Genomic DNA, 14,328 nt, shown 5'->3' on the forward strand with positions numbered 1-14,328 from the left:
CTTCTTTTTCTTCTTCTATTTCTTCTTTTACTTCTTCTTATACTTCTTCTTTTTCTTTTTCTTTTTCTTTTTTTCTTCTTCTTCTTCTTCTTCTTCTTCTTCTTCTTCTTCTTTTGAGCTTTTCCCTTTCGAATCGGTTCTTAGATCCTCCTACGCACACTTAGTTGCTTCACTGCGCACACTTATACACTTCACCCTGCCCTGAGCTCTGTTTTTCTGTACACTTTGCTTCCACTGACTTTGCTTTTCCTCCTTCCTCTGTTTCCTTCACTTTAGCTCACTCTGGACCTCTCTTTTTGCATTTACCTTTTCTGACCATTTGTTTGTGTCCACGATTACACTTGTTCTTTTCTCTTATCTTTTATTGCCGAGTTCTTTTTCCCAACGTTGCGCCTTGTATATTTCTTGTTGTTGTTTCTGTTGATGTGATGTTTCTTCTCCTCCTTCTTGTCTGCTCCCAGCTTTCTCGTGTGTATGCGTGTGTGTGATGTGATGTTTCTCCTCCTCCTCCTCCTCCTCCTCCTTGTCTGTCATACCTGTCAAGCTACTGTGGTGTCTTGCCATAAGATTTTGCGTTAGAGACCATAAGTTTGTGTATAAAAAACGTAAGACTTGACAGGTATGGTTCCGACGGACTCAAGCAGGGTGCACGAGGTACCTCCCCCCAAACACACACACATTAACCGTAACAGTAACCATTACTCAGCACGCTCACATGAATTTAAATATGGCGTGTACGATATATTTCAAATTGTTTAAAACAAACATATTAAAAAAAAACATCGCAAGCAGAGAAAAAAACGTAAGATTTTCAACTTACGCCGTAAGACTTGAAAATCACCGAAATTACGTAAGACTTACGAAAAAAACGTTAGACTTGACAGGTATGGTCTGTTCCCAGCTTTCTCAAAACGTAATAAGGGAAGTGGACAGGCATGGAAAATAAGAACTCACTTTAGGCTTATTCAAATATCTAAAAAAGTAATACAGTTAAAGAAAATCAGAGTTACAATACAACTAACTCACTGAAATTTTAACCTATGCCCGATTTGAAACAACCGCCCAGATTATTAAATTCATAAAGAAAACGAGAAATGTATAGGGGCAACTCGAATTAACTATGAACAAACCAGTGGGTAGGCCGTTTGGGGAGTACAGCGAGGATGAGAGCGAGCAAGTATGATGTCATCCGTGAGGTTTGGAAGAGTGTGGCTGTCCCTAGCATTATGTATGGAATGGATGTGGTGACATGGAACGACAGTGAGATAGAAAAATTGGAAGTGGGGCAGAATAGGGTAGCAAGAATGGCACTGAATGCACCAAGGTTTGCAGCAGTAGAGGCTCTTAGGGGTGACATGGGATGGAGGACTTTCAGGGAAAGATTAGTGAAGGCAACCTTGAGATATAAAGTGAGACTGGAGCGTTGCGCTAAGTAGGTGGGTGTACCAACCCTTTGAAGATGAGCAGAATGTGTTTGAATGGAGAATAACAAACAGAAATGGAGAGGGGTTTGAGTGGGATGTAAGAAAGTGGAAGAATGTGATATATATGGTAGTAAAAGATGAGGGATTGAGCAAGTGGAAGAATGAAATGGAAAGAAAGGAAACCCTAGACTGGTACAGGGAGAAAGAGGCCCCAAAGTGAGGTGTGGTATGAGCATGGAGGTTATAAGGGGTATGAGTTAAGCCTGGGAGGTGATCTTCTTTTCCGTGCTAGATGGCAGTGTCTGGATGTGAATGCAAGGAACTAGCTATAGATGGTCTGAGTCCCGCAGCAAAGTGTGCCAGATGTGTGACAGGGGTGTGGACGAGACTGTGCAGCATGTAGTGCTGGAATGTAAGAAGTATGACAGGGAGAGAACGAAGATGATGCATTTGTTTCTGAGCGAGATGGGACGTGGAGTGAATGGGAGGACTGGAAGGGAGTGGATAGTGCTGCTGCTGGGGCTCAGTGGAGAGACGAGTGGACGAGTGATTGAGGCAGTGAAAGAGTTCTTGGAGGGCATGTGGCGTGCAAGATGTAGGCAATGATACCTTGCCCCGAGTAGGACATCGACTTTCTGTATGTTTTGTTTTTCTTTCACAGGAGCTGCCGATACAAAGGCCTGGCTGGGGAGAACTCTCAAGCAATCTGTGACATCAAGATCAAGATCAGCCGGGAGTTTGGGGGACCTTTTTGCTGCTTGGTGAGACTTATCGTGTTGTTTGTTACACCTGGACATGTTTTATCAGGGAATTAAGGACAACAGTTGCGATACTAGACAACCGAGGCTTATTTTGAAGGTGGGGAAGCTGTGTAGCCATGGAGGTATAGGGGAGCAGCCTGAAACCTCATCAACGGGATACGGGACGGGACGGGATGGGTCAAGATACCTGCCCGGTGCCATGGGGGTGGAAAGGTGGGCTCTTTCCGACACCCTCAGCCCCGTTGTTGGGCCTACTACAGAGAGAAACACTGCTCTAAAAGAAGTGTTGGTCAGTGGCAGATAAACATGTAAGCAAAGAAACATCAGTGAATTAGTGGTGTGATAAGCTTGTGAAGTTTTGAAATTGGTTTGTTACTACCCATTTATTATGTAGAAAAATATATCACTATTTACGAAATAGTTCTACTTCATCAGCAAGTGTACGGTAATCAAAAACAATACTGTAATAACGGATAAGAGTCATCATAAGACGTGGCCTGGAGGCAGTAACTGAGGCAGTGGGCGGAGCTCTCACCCGGGTATGCGGCACATTGCTGGCATGAGAATGACAGTTTAGCAGCTTCACCTCTTTCAATGGGATTAGCAGCCCATGTTGACTCCACCAATTCTACTTCCATGTGTGTAGCCATCTGGCGGGGCTTGATTTGATTGATTTGATTTTGATTGTTTATTTGGAAGTTATACATGATTGTATTTCCCAGCCTACATGTAGGTATACAATGCACACCCCCCAGGGCCCAGGATTACACAAAAAAGTCCATAGATTTATTTCCATTGTGGTCCTGTTAATACAACCTAGGGGGGTAAACTTAATCCTAAAGGTTATGTTATACTGTATAAGAATAATTACTTACAAAATAAATACATTGATAAAATTCATTGTGAAAATTGTTTGCATGTGCAAAACTTGCATTCTAGAATTGTACATAAATTTGATTTCTTTCTTGAAAAACTGGTGGGCCTTTGATGATAAATGAACTCAAACCAAGCCAGTAATGTAAGTTGCCTGAATAGTGACCCAGCCCCACCAGCTGGTCACATGGCCCCACTTCTAGATGGTTATGTAGCCCCACCAGTTTTTCTTAATGAGGTAAATATTCAGAAATTAATTCGTTCCCATTTTTTCTTCAAGTGACGTGTTTTTAACAGATATGTCCTTTTCTCTCTCTTTAGATACATATTAGTTTTGACAAATGTAAAAGTTAGCAAAAACTTTAATTGCTGATTAGTAACCCATTACTGCTTAATTTGCTCTTGTAGGCAGGCTTTCTTGAGGGGTCTCTTCAATGACCCCAGCCCGTTAGTGTCTCGGGCGAATTTTATTTATAATAGCTACTGTGATGTATGACTTGCCGGATCCATGGCCCATGCTGCTCACCAGTGCATCTCTTGACTGAAGTCGCTGGAGTTAGGGTTGATTGAAGATCTGGGCAGCATGTGGGTAATCTTCTGCCACTCGGTGATGGTTGAAAATTGGGCTCACACGCCCGCACGCTGACCACTCGGCCACCAACTCCCCCAACATTTATTTTCCCCAGAAATCACTAGTTTACAGTCCTTCCCCCCTCAAGGTGTTAGTGATTTCTGAGAAAATTAACTAACTAACAGGCAACATGTGCCAGTCATTGTGAAACATAGGTTAACAATACCAGGGTCACTGACCTTGTTTTTGCCTATGATGCGGTAATCCTTGTGGAGTTCCTGGAGGCTGTGGTGATGGCTCTTTAGGCAAGCCATGAGGAGACAAAACCCCTGGGACTTCAGATCTCCTTGGCCGAGATCAGGGTGTTTGGAGGCTTGCTGGATGAACCAGTACAGTCTGTTCATGCATGTGGCAAGGACATTAATATCCTGGAAAATTTCAAGTGACTCCACAATAACACCCACAGCAGCTAGGTCCTGCTCCACACATTTTCCCTGTGTCTTTGGTCTCCTTGGTGGTGTACAATCAGTCACCAAGACTTATTGACTTGCTCTCATTGCTTCTCTCCACATGTCAAAACTAGTATTTGTCTCCTAATCCTGTGAGTACAGTTCAGTTCCTTGGCTCTACATCTTTCTGCCACTGCACTACTATGTACTACTGTCCCTCCTGATGACATCAGCTATATAGTGCCTCAACATCCTTCTGTTGCATTTAATTTTTTATTTTATTTTCCAGAGACCATATTGATGTACGTAGTGTTGAATCCACTCCTAGAAGATGAGGTTCATTTCCTGTGTAAGGCTGAAGAATGTACAATGGCTGCTTGCCCCATGGACCTGGTGAGCAGCTGAGACAAACTGCCAGGCTGAAGATCAGTATTTCTTAAACTCCTGGTGCACCAGTAAACACCAGCATGTACAGCCAGGAGTCTGGGCTACAGAGCATGGAAAAAATAACAGGTTTGGCTTCATCCAGATTTTGTTTATAGGGATAGATGTATCTGCAGGCTCATTGCAGCAGCTAAACCTTTTTAAGTACTCCAGAGTAATGCACCATTATAGGCTTGTGCCTGTGGAAGTTTCAACCAGAGCTCATATCCAAATCATACCCTGATGATTTCCTACAGAGATCCTTGTGTCCCCTCCATATCAGTTTAAGGCTGAGCAAGTATGATGTAGATATGACAGTGCTCATTTGCATATATCCTGTTCTTATTTTGTGATATTGCACTTGGTAATTAGTTCAGAATATGACCAAACTGGAGACTACATAAAAAATGCTCATATTTTGTAGCTGTGCAACCCTATGCTGAGCCACTGTCCACCATGAGCACATTCTTTAAATCCTCCATACTTTCTGTTAGTGGTTCCAGGCAAAGAGGTCTTTTGTTCTGTTCTCATTGAGGGAGAAATGTGTCAGACGACATGGTGTGATGTTATATCAAGGTCCCAGTCTATCCAGCCCACAGTAAAACAACAAACAACACATTGCACTAAGATTAATTACAGTTTATTTTTATTAAGCATTACAAATGTCTCCAAGTATTCAATGAGGTCATCCACATAGACACTCACCCAAAATTAGATGCTAATGAAATATTGTTCAAGTAAATTATGTGAGTCAAGATGGGAGGGAGAGAGGATTGAGGATGTGTGCAACAGCTAGTGGACTGTAGTGGTTGAACGGGGGACGTACGGCACTTTGAGATGATTTAGGCACATGTTAAGAATGAACAAGGATAAGGTTGCTCAGAGTGTGTGAGAGAATGACTGAAGGAAATGTTCTCTTGGGGAGACCACTAATGAAATGGATTAGCAGAGTAGATGAGTACCAGTGAGAGTGAGTTGGTAGGCAAGAGATTAAAATGTGCAGAGAGGGAGTGCTAGAACAGAGATAATTGGAGACTTCTGCCATGACCACCTTTTTTGAGGAGGATCCTGGGGAGTTGAAGCATCAGAGATATAGATAGATAGAAAATTATATATAGGTAACTAGCCTTAATACTTCTTAGTTTTGTTTTAGTAATCCTTCATGGCACTCATCATGCTCATACTAAGCTACGTCAATCAAACAATGGTGGCACTTTTATCACTGGTGGTATTAGAGTAATACTTTATTTCCGTGATGCTTCTCAGTTTCTTGTAAAGCATGAAAGCAAGTGGGTTTACACTTCTTTGCTAGACACTTGCTTGCCATGGAACACAGTAAACACAATGTCTAAAGCAGGCAGGATGCAAGAGAGTACAGTAGCAGGCTGCTACACCTCAGTTTGCCTGCTTTAAACATTACTTATTTTACTGTTGTTGAGTAAGTAGTGACTACATGCACAGCAGCAGTCAAGTGTCTAGCAAAGGCTGGTACACAGCCAGGTTTTTCCACTTACAGGAAGCAGCCATCACAACACATTTGATGGAGTGAGGTAGGAGCATGATGAGAACCATATAACATGTTATGCTGTTATAATCAGGAAAAATATTCAAGCTGTCTTTCTTTGCATTACTTTTACTCAAAGAATTTTACTCATTCATTTTAACTCTGTTAATGTTTTTTTTTACATACTTGGAACATGTAACCATTACCATTTTTCTTTAAGGAAATTTAATATTCGAGTTAGACAAACCTTTTATATAGCTGATTCTTTGTGGACTTGGGTTCATGAAAAAGTTGCCTAATTTGTCTTATGATACAGGGATGCAGATAATGGGTGTAGCTTCATCTTGTGTGTGTGTGTGTGAAAACACATGCAAACAATGAGTCAAAAGTTAATGAAACACATTTTTCAAATAGAAATAATACAAAGAAACAGCTTTAATGCTTTGATTTTTCACCAGTATTAGCACATTGGGTGCTAATCATGCTACCACTTAGCTCCAAGTGTACTGTGCTGGCTGGCTGGAAGCAGGTGGGTTTGCTCTCACCATTTCACTTTTTCCTAAAGCCGGTATTTGACGGGGACGATTTTGGTTTAGCAGGCCCCATCCGTGAACAAAGCTCACGGATGGGACTCTGCTCACCCAACTTCACATGGTTTTCCCTTTCTCTACTTTCTTAAGGGTATAGATAAAAATTTACTTGCCTACCTTAATTCTTTATTATTTGTAAATCGAAACAGCATACAGCTTTTAACATGGCAATGTGATTACAGGTGCGTGTGGACGACGGTCAGTGGCACGTGCTGGTGGTGCACCGATGCAAGCGGCTCGGCGTCCTGAGGGCTGACAACGAACGTCAAGTGAAGGGCCTCGCTGAGCGGGGCTCCACCACACTCAACACTGACGGCAGACTCTGGATCAGTAATGAAAATGTCAAATTCTGTAGTTAGCAGAGGAAGCTTCACTCCTTGAAAAAACATATTGTCTTTGGATTATACTTCCTCTCAACATTGATCAGCCAAGCACAGTATTACATTAGTCCACTGTACTCCGACAAACTTCATGGCTTGCAGATCACCTGACACAATTATTACACCTCAGCATCACAGTGAAATATTAAGTTTTTGCAATACCACTTGTGAGTAGAGGTGAGGTCGAGGTCTCTCTCTCTCTCTCTCTCTCTCTCTCTCTCTCTCTCTCTCTCTCTCTCTCTCTCTCTCTCTTAGAAATTGCATTCATTCACTCCTGTCCATTAATTTTATATATTTCATCACGGCAGTTTACCTCTGAGAAGGCTCCCAACTTTCCCTGTTCTAGCACTCACACTCAATCCCTCATCTACCATTTATCTCCAATACTAGTCCACTCTTCAGTCCATTTCATTACTAAGCTTTCCCTTCACACCCTCTCCTACAGTCCTGCACTCATATACTTTCAACAAAGTCATCACTTGTCCAAAATTGCTTGCAGCACTACACTCCACTGTTGGCTCCCTTTGATGTTACCCCCTTACCAAAGCACTGTACATTAAATGGTTACTCTTCACACCATCCTGACACACCACCACATACACCTCTCAAGTAGTTAATTCCCACTGTGCCTATATATAATTATGCTACATTCCCCACACGTCTACTGCATATGACAGTTGACAATAATGAAGTTTTTTATACCCTTCTACATCCCCATCCTCACACTTCCTTTCCTAACCAAAAGCGTCTGCCCTTCAGTGCTTTCTCATCTCCTTCCGAGCTCCCATGCTTATGTAGAACTGTCCCAAAGTACTAATAATCACACCTTTCTACCCCCAACCAGGACTTACTCTGTCATTCTCTCTGCCCAAACTCCATCTAAATGTATTCTATCTCAATCTCAGATGCCTCAGTCTATCACAACTTCCCTCAATTGTGTGACCGAGGCAAAAATGTCTAGCTGTTCTTATTCCAGCACTCAGCCCTTCTATTCCCTCCAATATTCATCCATTCTGTTAATCCATTTCACTGGTCCCTCAAGCCTGTCCTACACCTCACAAAGCGGTCTCGTTCATTCTCATTGCATGTACAGACTGTCTCAGTGCACCAGTCTTTACTTATTCTGAAACTAAATCCACTAATCCACTCCCTATGCTGTCACACCCATACCAAACCTTTCATACATGCTACATCTAACATTCATGTTTCTGATGACTATATGAGTTAGGATAATACTTATTTTACCAATCTTTGCCCTGTTTCTCTCAGCAACACAATCATATGCACGTAGGCTTGCCACCAATGATTGCTCTTTACCTCTTTTCTAGTCCTACTTGGCTGTCTTTTCTCTAATATAATTGGACAAATATGTACATTAAATAACCTTGTTGAACTCAGCCACACCAAAGCTTCCACTCAGCTCCCTGTTCATGTGCACAGAGGCACTAAAGATCCAATTCTTTTTTAGTAAATGCCCTCACACTCAGTCCTCAAAACATCCCATAAATCTATCTTGTTACACCCTTCCCTCTTCCAATCCTGTCCATACCACTCCCAAACTACATGTCCTTCAGAGGCATTTCACTAACACCTTTCTTTACATAAATACTTCTATCACTTTCTCCTTTCCCATTCATTCAGTCTGTCCATATTGATACTTGTAACTTTAAGGAGCTCCTTTCTTCTCTCCTTCCCCTTGAAAAAATGGATGTCCTGTTGCTCCTGGCCATTTGTTGTCCAGCTGCCTTGTTTACATCATTACCATGGAATCCAGTGTGGAGTTTGTGTGTGCATGATATGTAGTGGATACTCTTGACTGGAATCTGTAAAGAAAATATTACGATGAATTATAATGTACTTTAATAAACATACAAGAAAGATCTTACATGTCATTACCCAGGTACAAGGATAGAACTTATTTTTAAATATCTTCATGAGTGGATATCAGTGGCTCTAGCTACCTAGTAAAATAAATAACCTAGAAAACATCCAGGGCAGAGCCACATGGACCCCTGACCCATTCCGAAAGTCCAATTAGGATGAAGCAATTTTAGTACAGCAAATTGAACAATGACCTGCCATGCTCCTTGAGGAGGAGGAGGCTACAAACAACTTATCCTCCTAATCTTAGCATAAGTCAGAAATTTGGCACCTCAAAGTCTTCAGGAAAAACTAAGACATGCCTAGAGAGAAGAAAAATGTCGGATGTAACAATAATAGGAAAGAAGTTTCATAGATTCGGTAACAGATAAAAGTTTGAAGATATTTTATTGATTAGGTGGTGAACTAGTCGAGAAGTTAGTGCACATGTCAAACTGGTAACTAGTGGGTAACCACAGCATCAAAGTAGCAACCCAGAAACAGTAGAATTCTGGGCTGACCGAGCAAGGTGGGAAAATTGTACTCTTTGCTGGAGAAGAATTGAGTACACTAACACCAGACAGAGGTGAATTATAATATTGGGAGAGGCTCTCCTGCAGTGGACTGACAAAGGCTGATGGCTAGGTTTCTTGAGTATTGTAAGTAAAAACATACCTTACATTGAATACGTAATTTAAGTTCTGCACCTTTGACTGTGAAAGTGAATGTTGGAAAGAGTAAGGTTATGCTATTTGTGAGAGCAAGAGCGCAGACCACTGATTTTGCAAAGCCGTACAGAATTAGAGAAGAGAGCACAACGAAATGTAGAATAAGGCTGGGGGAAGAATGGAGGTGGTGACCGAGTTTAAATATTTGGGGACAGTTTCATATAAGTATTAAAGGCAAGGTGAAAGAAAGAGCAGTGACGGGTAGGCAGGTAATAGGTGCATTGGAGAGTTATGAAAGGAAAAGGTGTGAGCATGGAGGTAAAGAAGGGAATAGGGAACAGTATTATCCTGACAACTCTGTCATGTGCTTCAGATACATGGACATGGAATGCAGCACAGCATTCGAGAATACGTGCAGCGGAAATGAGTTATATAAGAGGTGCATGTGGTGTTTCAGGATGGAATGGAGAAAGTAATGAAAGCATGTATGAGAGGTTTGGTATGGGTGTGACAGCGAAAGGAGTGGATTGTGGAGTGGTCGAATGGGTGAAGTGTGGTGCGCTGAGATGATTTGGACACGTGATGATAATGAAGGAGAGTGACTTTGTGAAGAGAGTGTATGAGGTTAAGATTGAGGGAGGGGGTGTCAGGGGAAGACCACCTGTGAAGTGGATCAATAGGGTGAGCGAGTGTTGCAAGTATCAGGATTGTGCTGAGAGGGAGTACCAGAACAGGGAGAGGAGACACATCCTGGGGGGAAGTTCCCGTGTGGGAGTAGGACGTCGGAGATATATATAGATAGACCTTTGACCCGAGTGTAGGTATTTACCTATATGGCTTTGTGCAAGGTTCCTTTGAGGTCTACGATCCAGGTCCTTGTAGATGCTTCCAGTCTGGACTCCTCTGCTGGAAAAATGGAATATATTTATTTTACTTTTTCAATTCAGTGGACCTTAGCAACACAAACACCATTGCAAGAATGACATGTTTTTTTGTGGATTAAAACTACAGTGTTAATACTTTTAGTCTAAAAATAACGCCTTCATTTTCATTGGTGAGCTATGCGCCGACTGGCCGGGCCGGGATTCGAACCCTGCCTCGTGAATTCATAGCTAGGAATTCAAATCTTTTCATCATGGTGATTTTGGGTTAGTGCACGCTCTACGGTCACTAAACGACGGGAAAACTTAGCAGAATAGCTACACGAAAAAAAAAAGCCCTTACCATATACATGCATTATTTGATCAAGTAGTCATTGATTGCCGAAATACTTCAAGAAAAATGAGACTGCAGTGCGTTACGAATCTGGGGCCAGGGTTCGAATCCCGGGTAGGGCAGTCAGCGTCCAGTAGCTCATCCTTCCTTTCGGGCTGGGCGACAAATGGGTATGGGCTAAACATGGAGAAACTTAAGAGATGGTAAACTGTGGTAAGTTGGCAACCCGAATGTCACATTGGCCCTCTGTCGGGTTAATGCACGAGTTCTCTCCCACCACAGGATCAAAGGGCCTATATGTGACGGACATGAGCACCGAGGCCACGCGTAGGTAATTAAAGCTAATGCACCCAACTTTACCTTTACCTGCAAATGGGAACTGCCTCACCCCCCCCCCCCCAAAAAAAAAAAAAAAAGTATTATGGTTCCTGGTTGGGTGTAATTATAATTGCCTTTCAACATCCTATGCATTTATAGCCATTTTATTTTAGTCAGAAGACGGGTGATAAGAACTTTAATTTGTAGCCTTCTCAGAAAAAAAAAGAATAAATAGATAAATTTAAGCGGCGGTAAATATAATTGTATTGGTAGTGCCTAATATTCTCACACATTCCGGGCCGGTCTAGATATACACTTTTGGCAAGGCTTTCCTAGAGGCTGTACGTGGGTATTTCCATAAGGAGTTTGATGAGCGTGATGACAGCTTAACCACCACGCATGCAAAATACACTCATAAAAACCTCGACTATAATCCCCGTTGTGGACTTCAGAAATATTTGTTAAGCCGAAAGCATCTTAGACTATGGATCTTATTAATCCCACACAGAGGGAATTTGGCAGCATACTCAACGTGTTATGCACCCTACAGCTGCCCTGCGCATTGTTTAAGATCAAAATTAAGACCTACGTAGATGACTGGCCCCGAGTCATCATGGGGAAAAGACAGGGATGGGCGACTTGTGAATAGTTACTGTAGTCACCCCAAATATCGATACCCTTGGAGACCACCAGAGAGAAAGAATATTGCAGGGTATCCTAAGCTAGTTATTTACCCTCTGTAGTCAGTATTCATATAATTAAAAACGCCTATTAAAAAGGTAGGGTTCTAGGAGTTTAATGTACTCCTATGTAGGGGAAAACATTCTTTCTAGACTACGTCGCCCATTGAATGATATGGTGTCCATTATACATACTTAGAAGTTAGAACACACTGACAGCTTCCCTTCATATTTAACACTTTAATGCCTGCGAGTAATATAGACTACATCACCCACTGAATGACATGAGGGACCCATTGCGGGCACACTGACGGTGGTTTTCCTTATAGTTATTTCTAGGTTTCCTTAAACTTGGGTGGCACGCATAGCATATATGAAAATGAAGCTTCAGCCACAATTTCTAACTTCAGTAAAATTCAGCTGTATGTCGTTCTCCAGGTGAAGATAATCGGTAACAATGTGGTATGTCGCCAAGTACATTCACGTATACGCTATAGTTGCACGTGACTTTGGTGCAAATCAACGTCACTTTGGCCCCCGAGGCTGTAGTAGGCCTATAGTAATCCGACATCCCGGAGCACAAGGCCAGTGTGATAAGCTACCACAATTAAATTTCCACAGGTGCCCATTTATCGGCTAGTTTGATGGGAGGTGAACATCGGATAAACAGCGCGCAGATCGGCTGGTGAGGATTCGAACCCAAGCCTGCGGATTCATGCTTATTATTGGCATGCTGATCACTGCACCACGGAGGAATGAAAGACGGTAATTCACACTACCGTACCCTTAAGAGAAATCAATTATATTCAGAGAGTGGAATGAACATGTAAAAAGAAAAAAAAAGGAACACAACCACTTATAAAATTACGTCCAACCCAATTAACTTCTGGATCACCCTACTATCATCACCTACCCGCTAATAAGCCGTATGTGATAGTGTTCACTTACCCTCTAACCACGTAGCTATCATTTTATCACCCCTCCCAATACTTAACCCCCAAATAGTGGGTAGCCCCTTATGTCACTTAACTACCATCAACTAAGTACTCGCTGATAAAGCTGTATGTGATAATGACCATTCTGTCACCCCTAATAGTGGTCAGCCTCTTACGGCACCTACCATTAACTACGCACTCGATAATTAAGCCGTGTGTAATAATGACCCTCTACCCACGCATACTAATCCATCACTCCCCATACTTAACCCCTAACTATGCCCAGCCCCCTCCTCCCCCCATGTTCCTCTCAGGCGCTATTATAGCTATACCTAACTGGCGGTAATGACTTGGGTAATACGATAGTTCCCTACCTGTTGAACCCTTGCACAACACCCAATATTGATAACTCACCTCTCACCTGAAATTATGCAATGTCCATTCAGTATAGTACCTGTGTAATGCCCACTCATTACCAATATAATGCCCACTCGGTAATGTGATAGTTCCCTGCCCTCCCAAACCACTCACCACACGCCCAACACTGAAAACTCGACCTAAACTTATGCAATGTCGACTCAGTAAAAAAACAATGTAAGATTCCTTTCATCTCTTATGTAATGACCACTCGCTAATGTCTAAGTTCCATGCCTACTTAGACCTTGTACCACACGCCCAATACTGAAAACTCGACCTAACCTATGCAATGTCCACTCAGTAAAATACCAATGTAATATTAACTTCATATATGACCACTCGCTAATGTGATAGTTCCCTGCCTACTAAGACCTTGTACCACACGCCCAATACTGAAAACTCCCTATCCAAAACCTATGTAACGTCCACCCCAAAATGTAGCCAACTTATGTATAATGTGCACTCAGTAATGATCCCTGCACATCGCGCGTCTACGTAAACTCCTTCACCACAAATATAACGCATAAAACCACATAAAACCCATCACTCACCTGCACGTCCGCCCTCCGCGAAGACCAGCAGCCGTCTGAGCGGGGCCGAGGCCAGATCGAGGGTGTTTCGAAGCAGTACCTAAGTTCGAGCAGTAGCTTACTTCCTCCTACCTTTTACTTACTTTATTATCTACTAGACAAACGATTGGGTCTCCTTTTTTCTCATTTTATTTACACTAAATCAGTGTATATTTAAATTGGAAAATATACAGAAATGAAGACTTTGTGTTTTAATTAAGGCAACAGCTGAAGAAATCTAGTAGAATCTTTGGTGGTCTCGACTGGGATTTATTTCAGCTTCGAACTCGTTTGGGCTGTGGTAGAAAGCTTTAAATTTGATCTGGATGAAAAATTATGTATGTCTTACCTCACAATACAACCTATTTTGGTGCAGTGAAGACTATACACTGAAACACGATATACACCAGGGGGGGGGGGGGGGGAGCAATCTTCCATGAATAACTATATGAGAAAAGTGAATAATTACATACTTAAACAATTCAAATGGGATGATATAATGAGTGGCAGTTATCTGCATCAATCACCATAACCTCTTTTCAACACACTTATTGTCACTGTTACTATTTTTTATGCAATGTTTCAGCAATAAAGATGTTGAATTGTACTGAATGAAAAAAACACACACAGATTATAACACCTATTTTGCTTAAGAAAGGGTACACATCAAGAGGCTATTTATGGTATGAAA

At 42.0% G+C, this 14,328-nt stretch overlaps 1 long non-coding RNA gene across 2 annotated transcripts in view; it reads left to right on the top strand.

Moving 5' to 3' along the window:
- LOC127000409 (uncharacterized) overlaps positions 1–8,855 on the top strand; it is a 94,630-nt gene extending 85,775 nt beyond the window's left edge. Inside the window, exons 4-6 of one of the 2 annotated variants that reach the window (XR_007754022.1) lie at positions 2,086–2,185; positions 4,368–4,591; positions 6,778–8,855. This is a non-coding gene — a long non-coding RNA (uncharacterized LOC127000409). The other variant, XR_007754023.1, reaches the window with a different exon arrangement.
- Positions 8,856–14,328: the final 5,473 nt, after the last annotated feature.

The sequence above is a fragment of the Eriocheir sinensis genome, chromosome 18 (assembly GCF_024679095.1).
Source record: "Eriocheir sinensis breed Jianghai 21 chromosome 18, ASM2467909v1, whole genome shotgun sequence".
Taxonomy (NCBI): Eukaryota; Metazoa; Arthropoda; class Malacostraca; order Decapoda; family Varunidae; genus Eriocheir; species Eriocheir sinensis.